The sequence below is a fragment of the Carcharhinus amblyrhynchos genome, unplaced genomic scaffold (assembly GCF_965287045.1).
Source record: "Carcharhinus amblyrhynchos unplaced genomic scaffold, sCarAmb.v2.hapA scaffold_488, whole genome shotgun sequence".
Taxonomy (NCBI): domain Eukaryota; kingdom Metazoa; phylum Chordata; class Chondrichthyes; order Carcharhiniformes; family Carcharhinidae; genus Carcharhinus; species Carcharhinus amblyrhynchos.
The window spans coordinates 45866-65918 of NW_027650228.1; the positions used below are offsets into that span (position 1 = coordinate 45866).

The window sequence follows — 20053 nt, forward strand, 5'->3', positions numbered from 1 at the left end:
TTTAGAGTCAGATCCCAGTTCAGGATTATTGTGCTGTACTTTGTACAAAATAACAATGAATATTTATCATCTGTGCGATTTCCTCATTTTCAGACCAGCTGAAAACGCTGGAAATTTCTTGACTAATAGTATCGTTCCAACTTCAATTAATTGGCTTTGGGCAGTTAGTAAGACACAGGAATAGAGTGCAGTTCTGGCATCCTCGTGCTTTACTCATTACTGTTCATTAACCTTATTTAAAGATCACTTTGTGATTCACATATTGTCACTTTTATTACCATTTTCTGTGTTTGTGATCTCATCAATAATTTCCCCCAGAAATTTGAAGTCAATTACAGCAGCTTAATCTTTCACAATACTTTACCTATTTGATTCACATTCTGCACAATATTCAAAATTATCTGCAACTCACTGACAATCACCAATTAACCTCTGCAATTAATTTACATTTTAATCCAGTTCTATCATAAACAAGAAAATTTTCAGTCCAGTTCAGGTGTCCATCACCATTTAATTCAAACCTCAGCTATTTTGTCTGAAAACCATACACTCAGAAATCAACTACAATCTAAGGCAGATTCTGTTGATTTGATTTCCATTTGGAAAAAGGGCCAGAAACTAAATGTAGTTTATAATCTGATAGATAGTCACAACTCCACTCACACCATTTATAAAGTAACTCTGTCTCCATCAATTAGCCACTGTGTGGGTGCATGTGTGTGGGTCAATGTGAATGTATAAGTGAATGTGTGTGAGAGTGAGCTGTTGTGTGAGTCAGTGTGTGCCAGTGTGTGTACGTGTCAGTGTGTGAGTGTGTGTCTGAGAGTCAGTGTGTGTGTCAGTGTGTGAATGTGAGTCTGAGAGTCAGTGTGTCTGTCAGTGTGTGTGTGTCAGTGCGTAGGTGTGTTAGTCTGTGTTTGTGTACCAGTTTGTGTGAGTCTGTGTCAGTGGGTGTGTGTGTGTTTGAGAGTCAGAGTGTGTGAGTGTGTGTGTGTGTGAGAGAGGGAAAGTGAGTGTGCTGGCACACACACGCACAGTAAACAGTATCAGGATGAATTTTCAAGTTATGGAAGATGATCTTCATTGAGTAAAGGATGCTCACATCAAGAGAGGAGCTGAATGATTAGCAGTAAGAGAGCAGCAATGAGCAGGATATTGTTTCCTCTACACTTGATGCATGTGCTTTTTGACTTATTGCAGTATTGCCCTTTCCAACCTTTGTAGCACTGACATGCAAATTTAGCTTTCAATCGGCTCTTGTCCTTAAAGCTCAATTTGCCTTTAGTATAAACCCTGAATGTACTGTGATCGCTCCGTGTCAGTATCTGAAAGGAGCTTTTACTCAAGTGTAAGTACGTGTTTTCCTCTCGATACTTCCGATAACATCGACCGTGTTTGGAGCAGAGATACTGACTACAGGTCTGAGCAGCAACTGTCACATTGACCACATAGGGTCCCAGAGTTCTTCTCACGTAATCTTTCACATGTTGACAATTCTCCTGCAAACACACACAGATTAAACAGTTAATCAGTGAAGGTAAGGCACCAACAACCCACACTGGGTAACATTGTGAACAGCCTTTCAAGCAGACTTCACATTGTGCACCTTAGAATCCCACGATCCATGGAGTGAATTCACTTCAAAGCCGCAGTCCCTGCGGCAAACATCCAATAAATCCCGGGGTCCATTCTCCCACCTCCTCATATGTCAGCGGGAATCCCAATACCCTGGTGAATGGTGGGGCAGCAGTCAGAAATCAGGATTCCCAACAGGTCAAGATAATTGGGGTGCACCCACCCTGTCCTGCCCCACCCCACCTCACCCGTCCCCGTCTCGACAGGCCATTTGTCAGCGCCCCGCCATTCCTTATCCCCCCATTGGTTGCCCAATGGGAATGGCACCATGTAGGCTTTACAGTTGCTCCCCACAAGCAGGGACATGGCGTACTGGACCACAAAGGTCCAGGGGAGCTCATCAACCCCTCAGAAAAAAGAAGCATTCTCACCACCCCCTTCCCCCTCCCCCCATACACACACACTGGATGGGGTGTCACACTGTCAGAGGGTCAGTGCTGAGGGAGTGCCACACTGTCAGAGGGTCAGTGCTGAGGGAGTGCCACACTGTCAGAGGGTCAGTGCTGAGGGAGTGCCGCACTGTCAGAGGGTCAGTACTGAGGGAGTGCCGCACTGTCAGAGGGTCAGTACTGAGGGAGTGCCGCACTGTCAGAGGGTCAGTACTGAGGGAGTGCCGCACTGTCAGAGGGTCAGTGCTGAGGGAGTGCAGCACTGTCAGAAGGTCAGTACTGAGGGAGTGCCGCACTGTCAGAGGGTCAGTGCTGAGGGAGTGCCACACTGTCAGAGGGTCAGTGCTGAGGGAGTGCCGCACTGTCAGAGGGTCAGTACTGAGGGAGTGCCACACTGTCAGAGGGTCAGTGCTGAGGGAGTGCCGCACTGTCAGAGGGTCAGTACTGAGGGAGTGCCGCACTGTCAGAGGGTCAGTACTGAGGGAGTGCCGCACTGTCAGAGGGTCAGTACTGAGGGAGTGACACACTGTCAGAGGGTCAGTACTGAGGGAGTGCCGCACTGTCAGAGGGTCAGTGCTGAGGGAGTGCAGCACTGTCAGAAGGTCAGTACTGAGGGAGTGCCGCACTGTCAGAGGGTCAGTGCTGAGGGAGTGCCACACTGTCAGAGGGTCAGTGCTGAGGGAGTGCCGCACTGTCAGAGGGTCAGTACTGAGGGAGTGCCACACTGTCAGAGGGTCAGTGCTGAGGGAGTGCCGCACTGTCAGAGGGTCAGTACTGAGGGAGTGCCGCACTGTCAGAGGGTCAGTAATGAGGGAGTGCCACACTGTCAGAGGGTCAGTGCTGAGGGAGTGCTGCACTGTCAGTGATGTGTCCCCGTGGCATGCTTGTGTGTTGTAGAAACATACAAAATAGGAGCAGGAGCAGGTCATTTGGCCGATTGTCCAGTTCAATAGCCTGATCCTGTCTTCACCCCAAACCTTTGGCCCCTTAGCCTCAAGTACTTTCATAGAATCATAAAATCCGTACAGTGCAGAAGGAGGCCATTTGGCCCATCAAGTCTCACTGACCACAATCCCACACACGCCCTATCCTTGTAATCCCACATATTTACCCTGCTAATCTCCCTGACAATAAGGATCAATTTAGCTAACGGCCAATCCACCTAACTGCACATCTTTGGACTGTGGGAGGAAACCGGAGCACCCGGAGGAAACCCACACACACATAGGGAGAACGTGTAAACTCCACACAGACATTCGCCCAAGCTAGGAATCAAACCCTGGTTCTCTGGGGCTGCGAGGCAGCAGTGCTAACCACTGTGTCATTGTGCCATCCTGTCTAACTGTTTCTTGAAATGTTTTGGCCTTTACTACTTCCTGTGGGAGTGAATTCCAAAGATTCACCATCCTCTGAGTGAAGAAATTTCTCCTCACCTCAGTCCTAAAAGGTTTACCCTGTATCTTCAGACTGTGACCCCTGGTTCTGGATACCCCCACCACTGGGAACATCCTTCTTGCCTCTACCCTGTCTAACTCTGTTAGAATTTATAGGTTTCTATAAGATTCCCTCCTCATTCTTCTAAACTCCAGTGAAAATAATCCTAACTGACAGAACTCTCCTCATATGACAGACTTGCCATCCCAGGAATCAGCCTTGGCTGTACTCCCTCTATTGTAAGGAGTCAAGGAGTCCCATATATCCTGTTGTTTTTACTCTGACTAGCACATGGCACAGGAAGTAATCCTGAGATCACTACTTTTGAGGTCCTTTAACTCCCAATATTTTATTTTTAGGACCTCATCCTTTTTTTAACCTATCTGATTAGTACCAATGTCCAACGACCACTGGCTGTTCACCTTCCCTCTCCAGAATGTCCTGTACCTGCTCCAAGACATCATTGACCCTAGCACCGGGGAAACAACATTGGGTACTGGAGTCTCATTTGCTGCCACACTATCAATTCCCCTTACCATTGAGTCCCCTACAAGTATTGCTTTCACGCACTTTTTCCTCTTTCCCTGTGCAGCAGAGTCAACCATGAGACAGCGAATTTGGCTGTTGCTTCTTTCCCTGGAGAGGGAATCTTAATAAGCAAACTACAGTGATAGATTGGGAAAAGTTATTTAAAGGGATGACGGTGGATTGGCAGTGGCAAACATTCAAGCAGCGCACGGGTGAACTGCAGCTACTGTTTATGCCTGTCTGGGTAAAAGTAAAATGGGGAAGGTGGCCAAACCATGGCTTGCTTGGAAATTCGAGATAGTATTCGACACAAGGGAGAAGCATACAAACTGCACAGAGAAAACAGCAGAGCTGAGGATTGGGAGCAGCTTAGAATTCAGCAAAGGAGGATCAAGGGATTGATTAAAAAGAGGAAAATAGAGTAGGAGAGTAACGGGGAACATAAAAACTGACTGTAAAGGTTTCCATAGGTATGTGAGGAGAAAACAATTGGTGAAGACAAATATAGAAAAATCTAGAATCCCTACAGTGTAGAAGAAAGTCATTTAGCCCATCAAGTCTGCACTGACAGTAATCCCAACTAGACCCTATTCCCACAACCCCACAACACAGTGATCCTAGGCCGGAATTGAACCTGGGTCCCTGGTGCTGTGGGGCAGCAATGCTAACCACTGTACCACTGTGCCGCCCAAAAATGTAGGTCCCTTATCGTCAGAAACAGGGGAATTTATAATGGGGAACAGGCTGACCAAGTAATTACATTGTGATTGCATGTCTGATTGGTTGCTATTCCCTTATGTTATCACAGCTGTAGGAAGCCATGGGAGCAGTGCAGTTTGGATCCAACCTATGTGGACTGTGTTTGCAGTTTGTTGGGGTGTCCTGCTGTGTTTGAATGTAAGTCGATGCCCTTTCAGTGAGGCAGATTCAGTGTGGATTGGGGCAGAGTGGAAGCTGCCCGTTAAATTGACTCCAAGTGCAGCCTGATTGGGGGCATTTGCTGTTTGCTTGACTCTGTCGTGTTGGCAGTCTGCAGCTTGGTAGTTGCAGTGCGGGAGGTGGAGCTCGGTAGTTGCAGTGCGGGAGGTGCAGCTCGGTAGTTGCAGTGTGAGAGGTGCAGCTCGGTAGTTGCAGTGCGGGAGGTGCAGCTCGGTAGTTGCAGTGTGAGAGGTGCAGCTCGGTAGTTGCAGTGGGGGAGGTGCAGCTCGGTAGTTGCAGTGCGGGAGGTGCAGCTCGGTAGTTGCAGTGCGGGAGGTGCAGCTCGGTAGTTGCAGTGCGGGAGGTGCAGCTCGGTAGTTGCAGTGGGGGAGGTGCAGCTTGGTAGTTGCAGTGGGGGAGGTGCAGCTTGGTAGTTGCAGTGCGGGAGGTGGAGCTCGGTAGTTGCAGTGCGAGAGGTGGAGCTCGGTAGTTGCAGTGCGGGAGGTGCAGCTCGGTAGTTGCAGTGGGGGAGGTGCAGCTTGGTAGTTGCAGTGGGGGAGGTGCAGCTCGGTAGTTGCAGTGCGGGAGGTGCAGCTCAGTAGTTGCAGTGCGGGAGGTGCAGCTCGGTAGTTGCAGTGCGGGAGGTGCAGCTCAGTAGTTGCAGTGTGAGAGGTGCAGCTCGGTAGTTGAAGTGCGGGAGTAGCAACTCGGTAGTTGCAGTGCGGGAGGTGCAGCTCGGTAGTTGCAGTGCGGGAGGTGCAGCTCGGTAGTTGCAGTGCGGGAGGTGCAGCTCGGTAGTTGCAGTGGGGGAGGTGCAGCTCAGTAGTTGCAGTGGGGGAGGTGCAGCTCGGTAGTTGCAGTGCGGGAGGTGCAGCTCGGTAGTTGCAGTGCGGGAGGTGCAGCTCGGTAGTTGCAGTGCGGGAGGTGCAGCTCGGTAGTTGCAGTGGGGGAGGTGCAGCTCGGTAGTTGCAGTGCGGGAGGTGCAGCTCAGTAGTTGCAGTGCGGGAGGTGCAGCTCGGTAGTTGCAATGCGGGAGGTGCAGCTCGGTAGTTGCAGTGGGGGAGGTGCAGCTCGGTAGTTGCAGTGGGGGAGGTGCAGCTCGGTAGTTGCAGTGTGAGAAGTGCAGCTCAGTAGTTGCAGTGCGGGAGGTGCAGCTCGGTAGTTGCAGTGGGGGAGGTGCAGCTCGGTAGTTGCAGTGCGGGAGTAGCAGCTCGGTAGTTGCAGTGCGGGAGGTGCAGCTCGGTAGTTGCAGTGCGGGAGGTGCAGCTCGGTAGTTGCAGTGCGGGAGGTGCAGCTCGGTAGTTGCAGTGCGGGAGGTGCAGCTCGGTAGTTGCAGTGCGGGAGGTGCAGCTCGGTAGTTGCAATGCGGGAGGTGCAGCTCGGTAGTTGCAGTGCGGGAGGTGCAGCTCGGTAGTTGCAGTGCGGGAGGTGCAGCTCGGTAGTTGCAGTGCGGGAGGTGCAGCTCGGTAGTTGCAGTGCGGGAGGTGCAGCTCGGTAGTTGCAGTGCGGGAGGTGCAGCTCGGTAGTTGCAGTGTGAGAGGTGCAGCTCGGTAGTTGCAGTGCGGGAGGTGCAGCTCGGTAGTTGCAGTGCGGGAGGTGCAGCTCGGCAGTTGCAGTGCGGGAGGTGCAGCTCGTTAGTTGCAGTGTGGGAGTAGCAGCTCGGTAGTTGCAGTGCGGGAGGTGCAGCTCGGTAGTTGCAATGCGGGAGTAGCAGCTCGGTAGTTGCAGTGCGGGAGGTGCAGCTCGGTAGTTGCAGTGTGAGAGGTGCAGCTCGGTAGTTGCAATGCGGGAGTAGCAGCTCGGTAGTTGCAGTGCGGGAGGTGCAGCTCGGTAGTTGCAGTGTGAGAGGTGCAGCTCGGTAGTTGCAATGCGGGAGTAGCAGCTCGGTAGTTGCAGTGTGAGAGGTGCAGCTCAGTAGTTGCAGTGTGAGAGGTGCAGCTCGGTAGTTGCAGTGCGGGAGGTGCAGCTCGGTAGTTGCAATGCGGGAGTAGCAGCTCGGTAGTTGCAGTGCGGGAGTAGCAGCTCGGTAGTTGCAGTGCGGGAGGTGCAGCTCGGTAGTTGCAGTGTGAGAGGTGCAGCTCGGTAGTTGCAGTGCGGGAGGTGCAGCTCGGTATTTGCAGTGCGAGAGGTGCAGCTCAGTAGTTGCAGTGTGAGAGGTGCAGCTAGCTAATTGCAGTACGGCAGTTATGGTTGAGCTGTGTCCACTTCCATTCAGGAATGCTTTGTCCTGTTGAGAATGGAGGCTGGGCTATGGGTGTGTGTGACACATGTGTCTGGTTCATTTCCCATCTGGGAGTTGCCTTGGGGGTAAGCTGGGATGAACAGCATGTCACTGCAGGAGATGTGGACATTGGCGTTTCAGGAATGCAGCAATTTAGAGATCAGATTGTTGGTTTTTGGCTCTGAATGAGGCTTCAGGCACAGTCAGAATTGCTGAGGATGCAATCTGCTGAATTGTTTCGGGGTTTGCCCTTTCATGTGGCCATGTTTGGTGTCAGTAAATGTAATGTTTGAGAAGTTGATTCAGCTGAAGAGAGGTGCGTGTACCGTGGAATTGTTTGTCTCATTGAGGAACGCCATGTTACTGAAAAGTTTGGGAATCACTGCCCTATGGTGTGGCCCTATGATACATATATATATAGCTATGGTATGGTACGGCTCTATAATATGTCTGTATGTTGGAGAAGATCCTCTACAAGTGCAGCTCTTTCTGTTACCCCTTGGGATGGCATAGTGGTTAGCACTGCTGCCTCACAGTGCTGGGGTTTCAGGGTCAATTCTAGCCTTGGGTCACTGTCTGTGTGGAGTTTGCACATTCTCCCTGTGTCTGCGAGGATTTCCTCTGGGTGCTCTGGTTTCCTCCCACAGTCTGAAAGATGTGTGGATTAGGTTGATTGGCCATGGAAAATTGATCCCGGTATCAAGGGATAAGCAGGGTAAATATGTGGGGTTACAGGAATAGGATCTGTGTGGGATTGTGGCCAGTACAGACTTAATGGGCTGAATGGCCTTCTTCTGCACTGTAGGGATTCTATTCTAGTCTATAAACCTCAGGCTTGTCCCCAGTTCTCCACCAATCACCTTGCTAAACCTTCTATAATCCTGGGAAGCGTTACTTGATCCTCACTCTACTGCCAATGCAACAAGGAGCAGATATCCACTTCCCAGCTGCTTTCACAACTCAGTTTCATACCAGAAAATAAATATTAACCATTCTCTATATAGAGCCTGTTGGTGAATGTGACTGTGAACAGCTCTTCCTGTCTTACCTTCGTGCGAGAAAACTCAATGCCTCCCCAGAGAATGACTCCACTTGCTCCCAGAGCCGCACTTTCCCCAATGCTGTAGATTAAATCTCTCTGAAATATAAGCAGTCAAATGTGTTAGTTATATTTAATCCCATTCCAAGGGAGAGGGGTAGATTCAGTATGGATATGTGAAGCAGCACCGACTTACATTGCTCCTGTTGGGATGATTTAATGATATTATACTCAAGTATTTGCAAACACTTCCTTAACTTAGTATGAGTAATGTTTGTCATATTTATCATTAGGGCGGCACAGTGGCACAGTGGTTTGCACTGCTGCCTCATAGCCCCAGGGACCCAGGTTTGATTCCCGGCTCGGGTCACAGTCTGTATGGAGTCTGCATGTTCTTCCTCCAGACTCTAAAGATTGTGGGTTAAGTTGGTTGGCCATGCTAAATTGACCCTAGTGTCAGAGGATTCGCAGGGTAAATGTGTGGGGTTACAGGAATGGGGCCAGGGTGGATTTGTGGTCAGTACAGACTTAATGGGCCAAATGGTCTGCTGTACTGTTGGGATTCTATGATCAGCAAACATTAGCCATGGACAAAAACAATTTTTTATAATTAATTCACAGGTTGAACATTGCTGGTTTGACCAACATTATTTCCCAGCCCTAATTAGGACAGCACAATCTCTTCTAGAGGGAGATTAGCATTGGCGAATAACTCACATTAAAGCACTTGTGTTGGTAAACGTAGATAGCATCTTAAAATGAAAGTGGAGAATAAGTTAAATGCAAAGCTGGGTGTATTTTACAACTCTGTACTGCACTGATACATCATTGTAAAATACACCCAAGACAGAAGCCACCTATCTGAGCAACAGCCTGTATGGAAACAAAAATTACTGCACTGTCATAAAGTGGCCCAGCTGTAACAAAGCTAAAAACATAAAAACTACCAGGATGAAAAAGGTGGAAGTAGCTGGGAAATCTGGGGCCAATAAGAGGCCAATATTCTCCAGCAAGTAGTGAAGGAACTGGGATTGGAGCAGGAAGATATGAATAAAAGGTAAAGGGGAACTCAGGAACAGAGGTACGATTCACCAGAGCCAGATTGGAAATTCTTCAGGGATCTAATTGATGATCGTGTGGAAAACACCAAAGAATTGGCGAAATTGACATTCTGCAGAGAAGCAGAAAGTGTCCGCTGTTTCAGCTGCTGAGAAAGATTCAGCAATGGACAAAGCCAAAGAGAGAACACAACATGGAACAAGTTAGAAATTCAGGAGAACTGTCTCATAAAGAAATGACAGGAAGAGATGTTGAACATAGCGGACACGCCGGGATTGTTTAAGACGTACCTGGATAGTCACATGAACAGACTGGGAATGGAGGGATACAAACAGATGGTCTAGTTGGACCAATGAGCAGCACAGGCTTGGAGAACCGAAGGGCCTGTTTCCTGTGCTGTACTGTTCTTTGTTCTTATAGAAGTAGAATCTGTTGCAACTACAAGAAAAGGAATGTGCCAGTTCTCTGAAAACACCTAATCATGAGGAGGGAGAGATTATTATTAAATGTTGTTAGAAGGAATGATGGATTCACCTTGGAAGAAACTCAGAAACAGATAAACTGAACAGATTGCAAAAGCGGATGCAATGGAATAAAGTACTACTGATGTTCAAACTGCAGAAACTGAGAGGAAAAGGTTGGAAAATGAGGACACGCAGTTGAAGGACTGGTGCTGCAGAGAACTCCGCAATGCAACAAATTCAAACAGGGCAGGAAAGTGAGATTACAGGCTGGGACAAAGTTGCTGAACTGATCACACTACTAGAAAAACGCAAGAACAAATGTGATAAAATGGTTGATGGAAAAGATGCTGAATAGAAATGCTAGGAAGAGTCACAGAAGTTCAGTACCCGAATTAGAGTTTCACAGTTATTTCTTTGACAAACTGAGATTGTGCCAGAACTATCAAGACTGTGTTGTGATGTGATGATGGTACCTACATGTGTTACGGAGTAAGATGTTTGAAGTGAATTGGAGAGTGACACATCCCCAGAGTAAAGCATGTAATCCCTGGTTAGTGCACAGTCTAGGTCAGAACTCAGAAAGCAGCAAGCCTGAATGGAGGAATCCCATACAAGATTTGTATTTGGAACTGTGCATAGTTGAAGCTTTCTAGAAGTGTTCTGTTAAATGCAAGCCTCCAGCTCTTTCCATTGAACACTCACTACATCAATTTACAATTTTTTAAAAAACTTTATTCCAATTCAATCCAATCAAATCAAGTCCAATTCAGAGTCCCACCAAGTTGAGACATTCCCGATCCGAGCTGACGAGACAGGGCTCTCCTCTCCTGTCTGGGGCTTGATCTACATGATCCAAGCCGATTGGAGTAGGCCTAGCTCCTCCTCCAAGGCTGGATCTCATTTGCATCTTAGTTAAAAGGCTGAAAATTGCTTCAAATGAAACTGAAATGTAACCTAATAACTTCAACCAAGCACAGCGTGTCCATACTACACTTGATCTTAGCCAAAAGGCCGAGAAGCGATGTCTAACTTGTGTGTATAATGTTTATTTGGGATGTGGCTTGGGCAAATTGATTTTGAAGATTGTATAGGAAAACTAAAGGGGGGAGGGATGTAGTGTACGTGCTGTCTGCCTCTTTAAGACAACACAACACAAGTGAGTCACCTGACTTGAGGGACCAATGGGAACTGGGAGTGAGTGATCACACCAGAGGGTGGATCCTCTCATGGGCAGAACCATCCAACAGCATGAGATAAGCATGGAAGGAGTGGACACAGAGCTGCAAACCTCCTCTACCTACATTGTTTCTCTTATCAATAAATACCTCATGTTCCTAAACAAAGTCTCAAACAGTCACGTTGCCGTAACAGCTCCAACATAATACCCTGTCTTAGTAAAGAATGACATAAGCATGGGAGTGAGAATGGATCCTGATTCAGAAGATTACGAAGCAGAAACAAAATAAGATATTAGGAATAAAAGGTGTCAGAAACTGCTGGTAGGAAGAGTTTCTAAATATCCTAACAGTAATAATAAATAAAAAACAATGTATTAATTGTAGGAGACTTTAAGCTTCACATTGACTGGACCAATCAAATTGTCAAAGGTAGATAATTTTGTACAATCATTCCACATTCTGTAACAAAAATGTTGTGAAACTAACAAGGCAGGATTCTTTTTTATATTTAGTATCGTTAATTTAGGCAGAGTAATTCCAAAGTAAAATCTTCCAAAACAGGAAGTTTAATCTTAAACAATGCCAATTACATTGGTATGAGGAGACGGTAAATATTCAAAAACATAAATCAAAATGTCCTGCAAAAAATATATTCCATTGAAAAACAGAAACTGAGCAAGCAAGACAGAACCATGGGTTACTAGAGAAATTAAAGATGATAATAAATTGAAAGAAGAGGTTTGTCATGATGCTAGGATGTTAGTGGGTCTGCGGATTGAGATATTTAGAAACTAGCAAAGAGCTAGTTAAAGGGGAAAATGTAGAATATGAGAGTAAACTATCCAGGAACATAAAAAAAAGCTTTTATAAATGTATATATCCCTTCTTCAACACTCTGTCCACCTGTCCACCAGCGACTCCACTTTCAAGGAGCTATGAACATATACCCCCAGATCTCATTGTTCTGTAACTCTCCCCAGTGTCCTACCATTAACTGAGTAAGTCCTGTCCTGGTTCAATCTACCAAAATGTATCACCTCGCATTTATCTAAATTAAACTCCATCTGCCATTCATCAGCCCACTGGCCCAATTAATCAAGATCCTGTTGCAATTGGAGATAACTTTCTTCACTGTCACTATGCCACCAATCTTAGTGTAATCTGCAAACTTACTAACCATGCCCCCTATATTCTCATCCAAATCATTAATATAAATGACAAATAACAGTGGGCCCAGCATTGATTCCTGAGGCACACCGCTGGTCACAGGCCTCCAGTTTGAAAACAATTCTCTACAACCACTCTCTGTCTTCTGTCAAGAAGCCAATTTTGTATCCAATTAGATACCCTACCTTGGATCCTGTGAGATTTAACTTTATGCAACAACCTACCATGAGGTACCTTGTCAAAGGCCTTGCTAAAGTCCATGTAGACAACATCAACTGCACTGCCCTCATCTACCTTCTTAGTTACCCCTTCAAAAAACTCAAACAAATTTGTGAGACATGATTTTCCACTCACAAAGCCATGCTGACTGTCCCTAATTAGTCCTTGTGTCTCTAAATGCCTGTAGATCCTGTCTCTCAAAATACCTTCCAACAATTTACCCACCACAGGTGTGAGGTTCACTGGCCTGTAGTTCCCAGGCTTTTCCCTGCAGCCCTTTTCAAACAAACGCACATTTGCCACCCTCCAATCTTCAGGCACCTCACCCATGACTATCGATGATTCAAATATCTTAGCTAGGAAACTCGCAATTTCCTCCCTAACCTCCCACAATGTCCTGGGATACACTTCTTCAGGTCCCGGGGATTTATTTACCTTAACGCTTTAAGACTTCCAGCACCTCCTTCTCTGTAATATGTACACTCCTCAAGACATCACTATTTATTTCCCCAAGTTCCCTAATATCCATGCTTTTCTCAACGGTAAATACTGATAAGAAATATTCATTTAGGATCTCGTCCATCTCTTGTGGATCCGCACATAGATGACCTTGTTGATCCTTAAGAGGCCCTACTCTCTCCCTTGTTACTCTTTTGGCCTTTATGTATTTGTAGAAGTTCTTTGGATTCCCCTTTACCTTATCTGCCAAAACAATATTGTGTCCCCCTTTTGCCCTCCTGATTTCTCTCTTAACTCTATTCCTATACCTCCTATACTCTTCAAAGGATTCACTTGATCCCAGCTGCCTATGCATATCATGTGCTTCTTTCTTCTTCATGACCAGGGCCTCAATATCCCGAGTCATCCAGGGTTCCCTATTCTGCCAGCCTTGCCTTTCACTCTAAGAGGAGTGTGTTTACTCTGAACCCTGGTTAACACACTTTTGAAAGCTTGCCACTTACCAGATGTCCCTTTGTCTCCCCATAGACTCCCCCAATTAACTTTTGAAAGTTCCTGCCTGATACCATCAAAATTGGCCTTGCCCCAATTTAGAATTTTAACTTTTAGGCCAGACCTATCATTCTGCATAGCTATCCTAAAACCAATAGGATTATGGTCACTGGTCCCAAGGTGAATCCTCACTAACACTTCTGTCACCTGCCCTTCTTTATTTCCCAAGAGGAGGTCAAGTTTAGACCCCTCTCTAGTCGGGTCATCCACATACTGAATGAGAAATTCCTCCTGAACACACTCAACAGATTTCTCTCCATCCAACTGTCTAATACTCTGGCTGTCCCAGTCAATGTTGGGAAAGTTAAAATCTCCAATTATTACCACCCTATTTTTCTGGGAGCTATCTGTAATCTCCTTATGTATTTGCTCCTCAATTTCCCGCTGACTATTTGGGGCCCTATAGTACAATCCTATCAAAGTGATGCTCCCTTCTTATTGCTCAGTTCTACCCATGTAGACTCAGAGATCAAACCCTCAGAAATATTCCCTCTCAGTACTGCTGTGAGTTTTCCCTAATCAAAACACAATTCCCCCTCCTCTCTTACCTCCTGTTCTTTCTTTCCTATAGCATCTGTACCCTGGAACATTGAGCTGCCAGTCCTGTCCCTCCCTTAGCCATGTTTCAGTAATTGCTATAATATCCCAGTCCCATGTACCCAACCATGTCCTGAGTTCATCTGCCTTGCCCGTCAGGCTTCTTGCATTGAAATAAATATAATTTAATTTAATTAATAAATAAGTTTAATTTGGACTGCCCTTGCTCTCTGCCCTGCTTTTGTCTGATCTGTCTAGTTCTAGGATTACTGACACTGCCTTTACTAATTAATGTGCTTTCTTTAGCTTCTGTGCTGTCCTTAAACTTCTGTTCCGTCTCCCTACTGCTTTGATCCCACACCCCTGCCAAACTAGTTTAAACTCTCCTGAGTGGCTCTAGCAAATCTCCCCACCAGGGTGTTAGTCCCCCTCCAGTTCAAATGTAACCCATCCCTCCTGAACAGGTCACCCCTTCCCCAGAAAAGATCCCAATGATCCAGAAATCTAAATCCCTGCCTCTTGCACTAGCCCTGAAGCCAGACATTCATCTGCTTAAGATAGCAAAAGTTTCTACAAATATATAAAACGAAAAAGAGTAGCTAAAGTAAACATTTCTCCTTTAGAGGATGAGAAGGGCGATGTAATAACTGGAAATGAGAAAATGGCTGAGGCACTTAGTAGATATTTTGTGTCGGTCTTCACAGTGGAAGACGCAAAAAACATGCCAAAAATTGATGACAAGAAGGCTATGGCAAGTGAGATCCTAGAAACTATTGTTATCATGAGAAAGGTACTGTTGGGCAAGCTAATGGGGCTAAAGATATGGAATGCATCCCAGGGTACTAAAAGAGATAGCGGGAGAAAATAACCAATGCACTAGTAGTAATTTACCAAAATTCACTGGACTCTGGGGTGGTTCCGGCAGATTGGAAAACAGTAAATGTGACTCCACTCTTTAAAAAAAGGAGGTAGACAGAAAGCAGGTAACTATAGGCCAGTTAGCTTAACTTCTGTCGTAGGGAAAATGCTTGAATCTATCATCAAGGAAGAAATAGCGAGACATCTGGATATAAATTGTCCCATTGGTAAGACCAGCATGGGTTCATTAAGGGAAGGTCATGTTTGACTAATTTAGTCTTTGAGGATATTACATGTGCAGTGGATAATAGGGAACCTATAGATGTGGTGTATCTGGATTTCCAGAAGGCATTTGACAAGGTGCTGCACCAAAGGCACCTTGGTCCTAGTTCTTACGTTCATTATTAGAAAATTTGAAAGACAATGAGACAGGCATCAAGAAACTGTATGGTGATCTATAAATGTTTCAATGGAGATAGTGAAAAGGAATTTCAGTAAAATAACTAAAAAGAGAGAAAAATGTTGGCGAGGCAGTGGCAAAGTGGGAATGTGATTGGATGAGGAATCCAGAGACTCAGAGTAATGCTCTCGGGACTCGGATCTGAATCCCACCATTCAATAAAAAAAAATGATGACCATGAAAGCATTGTCGACTGTCGGAAAAATCCATCCGGTTTACTAGTGCCCTTTAGGGAAGGAAATTTGTCATCCTTATCTGGTCTAGCCTACATGTGACTCCAGAACTGCAACAATGTGGTTGACTCTAAGCTGCCCCTTAAATGGTCCAGTAACCTACTCAGCTAAAGGGCAATTAGGGATGGGCAATAAATGCCAACCCGTGAATGAATATAAAAAAGGAGATTAATTGGGAATTGGTTGAAAGAGATGGGTGAACAATTGTGATGAACAAGATGAAAGTTTGAAAGAGGTTTAAGGAAACTTACACTGCCTGATAGCTATCAAACATTTTTCAATAAAACTAAGAGGCTGATGATTCAAATAACTCCCTGCCCCAGTGAGATAACGATGATTACCCCTAAACACCTCCTTTGGGCACGGTTGCCAGAGGATGGGCGCAGAGATATCTCAGATTGGAGGAAAGCAAAAGCAGCAAAAGGAAGTAGAGAAGTAGGAAATGAAATTAAAAGGCAGACAAAGTCAAGGCAGATATCAAATAGGATCAAAATGCAAATTAAAGAGCACTCCTTCTAAATGCGGCATTGGCTCCACTGTGGATGATTTGAAGGCACAATCAGAGGGAAATAGATAGGATTTCTATATTATTACAGAGACCTGGTTACAGGATGGCCAAGACTGGAAATTGAATATTCAAGAATATTTGTCATTTAGGAATTATAGGCAAAAAGGAAAAGGAAGTGGGGAACTGGTTTTGATAAGGGACAGGTGCGGCACTCCCTCAGTACTGACCCTCTGACAGTGTGGCACTCCCTCATTACTGACCCTCTGACAGTGCGGCACTCCCTCAGCACTGACCCTCTGACAGTGCGGCACTCCCTCAGCACTGACCCTCTGACAGTGCGGCACTCCCTCAGTACTGACCCTCTGATAGTGCGGCACTCCCTCAGTACTGACCCTCTGACAGTGAGGCACTCCCTCAGTACTGACCCTCTGACAGTGCGGCACTCCCTCAGCACTGACCCTCTGACAGTGCGGCACTCCCTCAGCACTGACCCTCTGACAGTGCGGCACTCCCTCAGCACTGACCCTCTGACAGTGCGGCACTCCCTCAGTACTGACCCTCTGACAGTGCGGCACTCCCTCAGCACTGACCCTCTGACAGTGCGGCACTCCCTCAGCACTGACCCTCTGACAGTGCGGCACTCCCTCAGTACTGACCCTCTGACAGTGCGGCACTCCCTCAGTATTATACTGGATCATTAGCCAGGGCTCTGTCATTTCTGGGGTGGGGCTTGCTTCATGTGTTTTGTTTCTGTCAAGTGTGTCACCACTGATCTACTGTGTGAACCAGTTTCTGGAGCCCGACTGCGGCAGAGATTGTCATTGGTCCTGGTAGAAAATTGTTTGTCAGGAAGAAGAAGGAGGCTTATGTTCGGATGAGGCTTGAGGGCTCAGGTAGTGCAGTAGAAAGCTTTAGATTGGCTAGGAGGGAGTTGAAGAGGGAGTTAAGAAGGGCTAGAAGAGGGCATGAGATGACTTTGGCTGATAGGATTAAGGAGAATCCTAAGGCGTTCTATAGGTATGTCAAGAACAGAAGGTTGGTTAGGGCAAGATTAGGGCCAGTTACAGACAGTAGGGGGAAGTTGTGTGTGGAACCGGAAGAGATTGGAGAGGCATTGAACCATTATTTCTCTTCGGTGTTCACGCAGGACGATATGAATGTAGCTGAGGAGGTCACTGGGGTGAAGGGGTGTAAAATAGAAAGTATTGCAGTTGATACAGAGGATGTGTTGGATATTCTAGAAGGGTTGAAAATAGATAAGTCCCCTGGTCCAGACGGGATTTACCCTAGGATTCTATGGGAGGCAAGAGAGGTGATTGCAGAGCCACTGGCTCTGATCTTCAGGTCGTCGTTGGTCTCTGGTATAGTACCGGAAGATTGGAGGACAGCGAATGTTGTCCCATTGTTTAAGAAGGGGAACAGAGACTTCCCTGGGAATTATAGACCAGTGAGTCTTACTTCTGTAGTGGGCAAGGTTTTAGAAAGAATTATTAGGGATAGGATTTATAGTTATTTGGAGAGTAATGAATTGATTAGAGATAGTCAGCATGGTTTTGTAGCGGGAAGGTCGTGCCTTACTAACCTTATTGAGTTCTTTGAGAAGGTGACCAAAGAGGTGGATAGGGGTAAGGCAGTAGACGTGGTATATATGGATTTTAGTAAGGCGTTTGATAAGGTTCACCATGGTATGCTTCTGCAGAAAATGCAGATGTATGGGATTGGTGGTAATTTAGGTACTTGGATCAGGAATTGGTTAGCGGATAGGAGACAGAGGGTGGTGGTGGATGGTAATTATTCATCATGGAGTTCGGTTACGAGTGGTGTGCCTCAGGGATCTGTTTTGGGGCCACTGCTGTTTGTAATCTTTATTAATGATCTGGATGAGGGTATAGTTGGGTGGATTAGTAAGTTTGCTGATGACACCAAAGTCGGAGGTGTGGTAGATTGTGAGGAAGGGTGTCGAAGTTTGCAGGGTGACTTGGACAGGTTGCAGAGCTGGGCCGCGAGGTGGCGGATGGAGTTTAATGCGGAGAAGTGTGAGGTAATCCATTTCGGTAGGAATAACAGATGTGTTGAGTATAGGGCTAACGGGAGGACTTTGAATAGAGTGGAGGAGCAGAGGGATCTAGGTGTATGTGTACATAGATCCCTGAAAGTTGGGAATCAAGTAGATAAGGTTGTTAAGAAGGCGTACGGTGTCTTGGCGTTTATTGGTAGGGGGATTGAATTTAGGAGTCGCAGCGTCATGTTGCAACTGTACACAACTCTGGTGCGGCCGCACTTGGAGTACTGTGTGCAGTTCTGGTCCCCACATTACAGGAAGGATGTGGAGGCTTTGGAGAGGGTGCAGAGGAGGTTTACCAGGATGTTGCCTGGTATGGAGGGGAGGTCCTATGAGGAGAGACTGAGGGATTTGGGGTTGTTTTCACTGGAAAGAAGGCGGCTAAGAGGGGATCTTATTGAAACATATAAGATGATTAGAGGTTTAGATAGGGTGGATGGTGATAGCCTGTTTCCTCGGATGGAGAAAGCTAGCACGAGGGGGCATGGCTTTAAATTAAGGGGGGGTAGTTATAGGACGGATGTCATGGGCAGGTTCTTTACCCAGAGGGTGGTGAGGGACTGGAATGCCCTGCCTGCTGCGGTTGTAAATGCGCCTAGTTTGGGGGCGTTTAAGAGATTGGTGGATAGGTTTATGGACGAAAAGGGATTGGTTTAGATTAGTGGGTCAATGTTTTTTTAAAAATAAGACTGGTCGGCGCAACATTGTGGGCCGAAGGGCCTGTTCCGCGCTGTAATGTTCTATGTTCTATGTTCTATTGAATGCAGCCCATTCTCCGTTCACTCACTCAAGACGATGGCATCTGGAAGCCTGTGTAAATGGTGTCAGAGCATAGCTCCTACCCCACCTCATTTATTCTTCACTGATTCATTATTAAACTGACTCTCGTTCCCAATGCCAGGGATTGCTGCTGTTGTAATTACTAGTTAAAGGAGAGTTGTGTCTACCTACCTGTGTCATTGGTTTGAATGTGTAAGCGTAGTGTGATCGAGTGTACACGAACACGGGCAGTGCATAGGTTGAGTTCGCCATCAATGACACACGCATCGCCTCTTTGACCCGCGACCTCACAAATTGCCTCCCTTGTTCTGATGATTTTAAAACCTCCCCCATGTAGATGGAGGGATACAGAGCACTACTCTGATCCCACAGCCAGTTCAGCTGCTTATTGCGTTCCACCTCAATGCGAGGGCACTTCCCATCATAATGTGAGAAGTTGGTGTTGTAATGGTAATTGTAACAGTCCGGGAATAGGTAGTAACCCCACAATGCCTTGGGCCTTCTCATCTGACCCACTTTCAGGGTCTGTCTCATGAACTTGCTTGCTGCTGTGTCAAACTCCCACTGTGCCTGTTTCAAAATTCGTGCATCAGACCAATCAGGGTGTTTGGCTCGGACCAATTCCTGCGATTTCTTCCGATAGATGGTTTTACTGCCCCAGTTACGCACCCACTGGGGTCTCCACTCCTCCCAATCAATGACTGTCAGACCGCTGTACAAACTGGATGGCAAATACCGCTTAATGTCGCTCTCCATTTTCTTGATGTGTTCCATCAGGCTTGTGTTCTGAGGACAGCCTCCAAAGACTGGGTGATTATTTTCATAATGAGGATATTTGCCCAATTGTTCAGTGTAAAATATTGTGATATTTCCTCCCATAAAAACTTCATTCTGATTGGTCATTATATTAAAGTCATTTAAGTGAAGGTCCACCCCTCGATGGGTCTTGCATTTCTCGGTCGGAATGTTCCAGATAACCAGGAAAGGCTGGTTAGCCATTAAAGGTGGCATGGCCTGTTTGTGGGGGTGACCCTGGGTTGTGAGCAGGACGAGAAGCAGACAAAGTGTTGAGCTGAAGGTTACAGCGTTGGATGGACAAAGCAGTTCAGTCTGACCACTCTGGTAACCTGCTCCATACCAGCTAACGTCCATCAGTCACCTGTACAACCTGCAACAACCAGCAATGTTGTTAGTTTGTTTCTAGCCAACAAGCAACTAGTGTCAAGTAATGAAGTAATAAACTGTGACTATACGACTCCTTCATTACCATGGTTACAGATGGGGTTGTCAATCACAGCTTTCATTTCTGTTGCAGAAAAGTCTTCAGAAATTGCATCAAAAAATTAAAAATTT

The 20053-nt window shown here is 46.4% G+C and overlaps 2 pseudogenes; both read right to left on the reverse strand.

Moving 5' to 3' along the window:
• Positions 1 to 1303: 1303 nt before the first annotated feature.
• Positions 1304 to 19852, reverse strand: LOC145339472 (hyaluronidase pseudogene; annotated as a pseudogene).
• Positions 10549 to 10710, reverse strand: LOC145339473 (U2 spliceosomal RNA; annotated as a pseudogene).
• Positions 19853 to 20053: the final 201 nt, after the last annotated feature.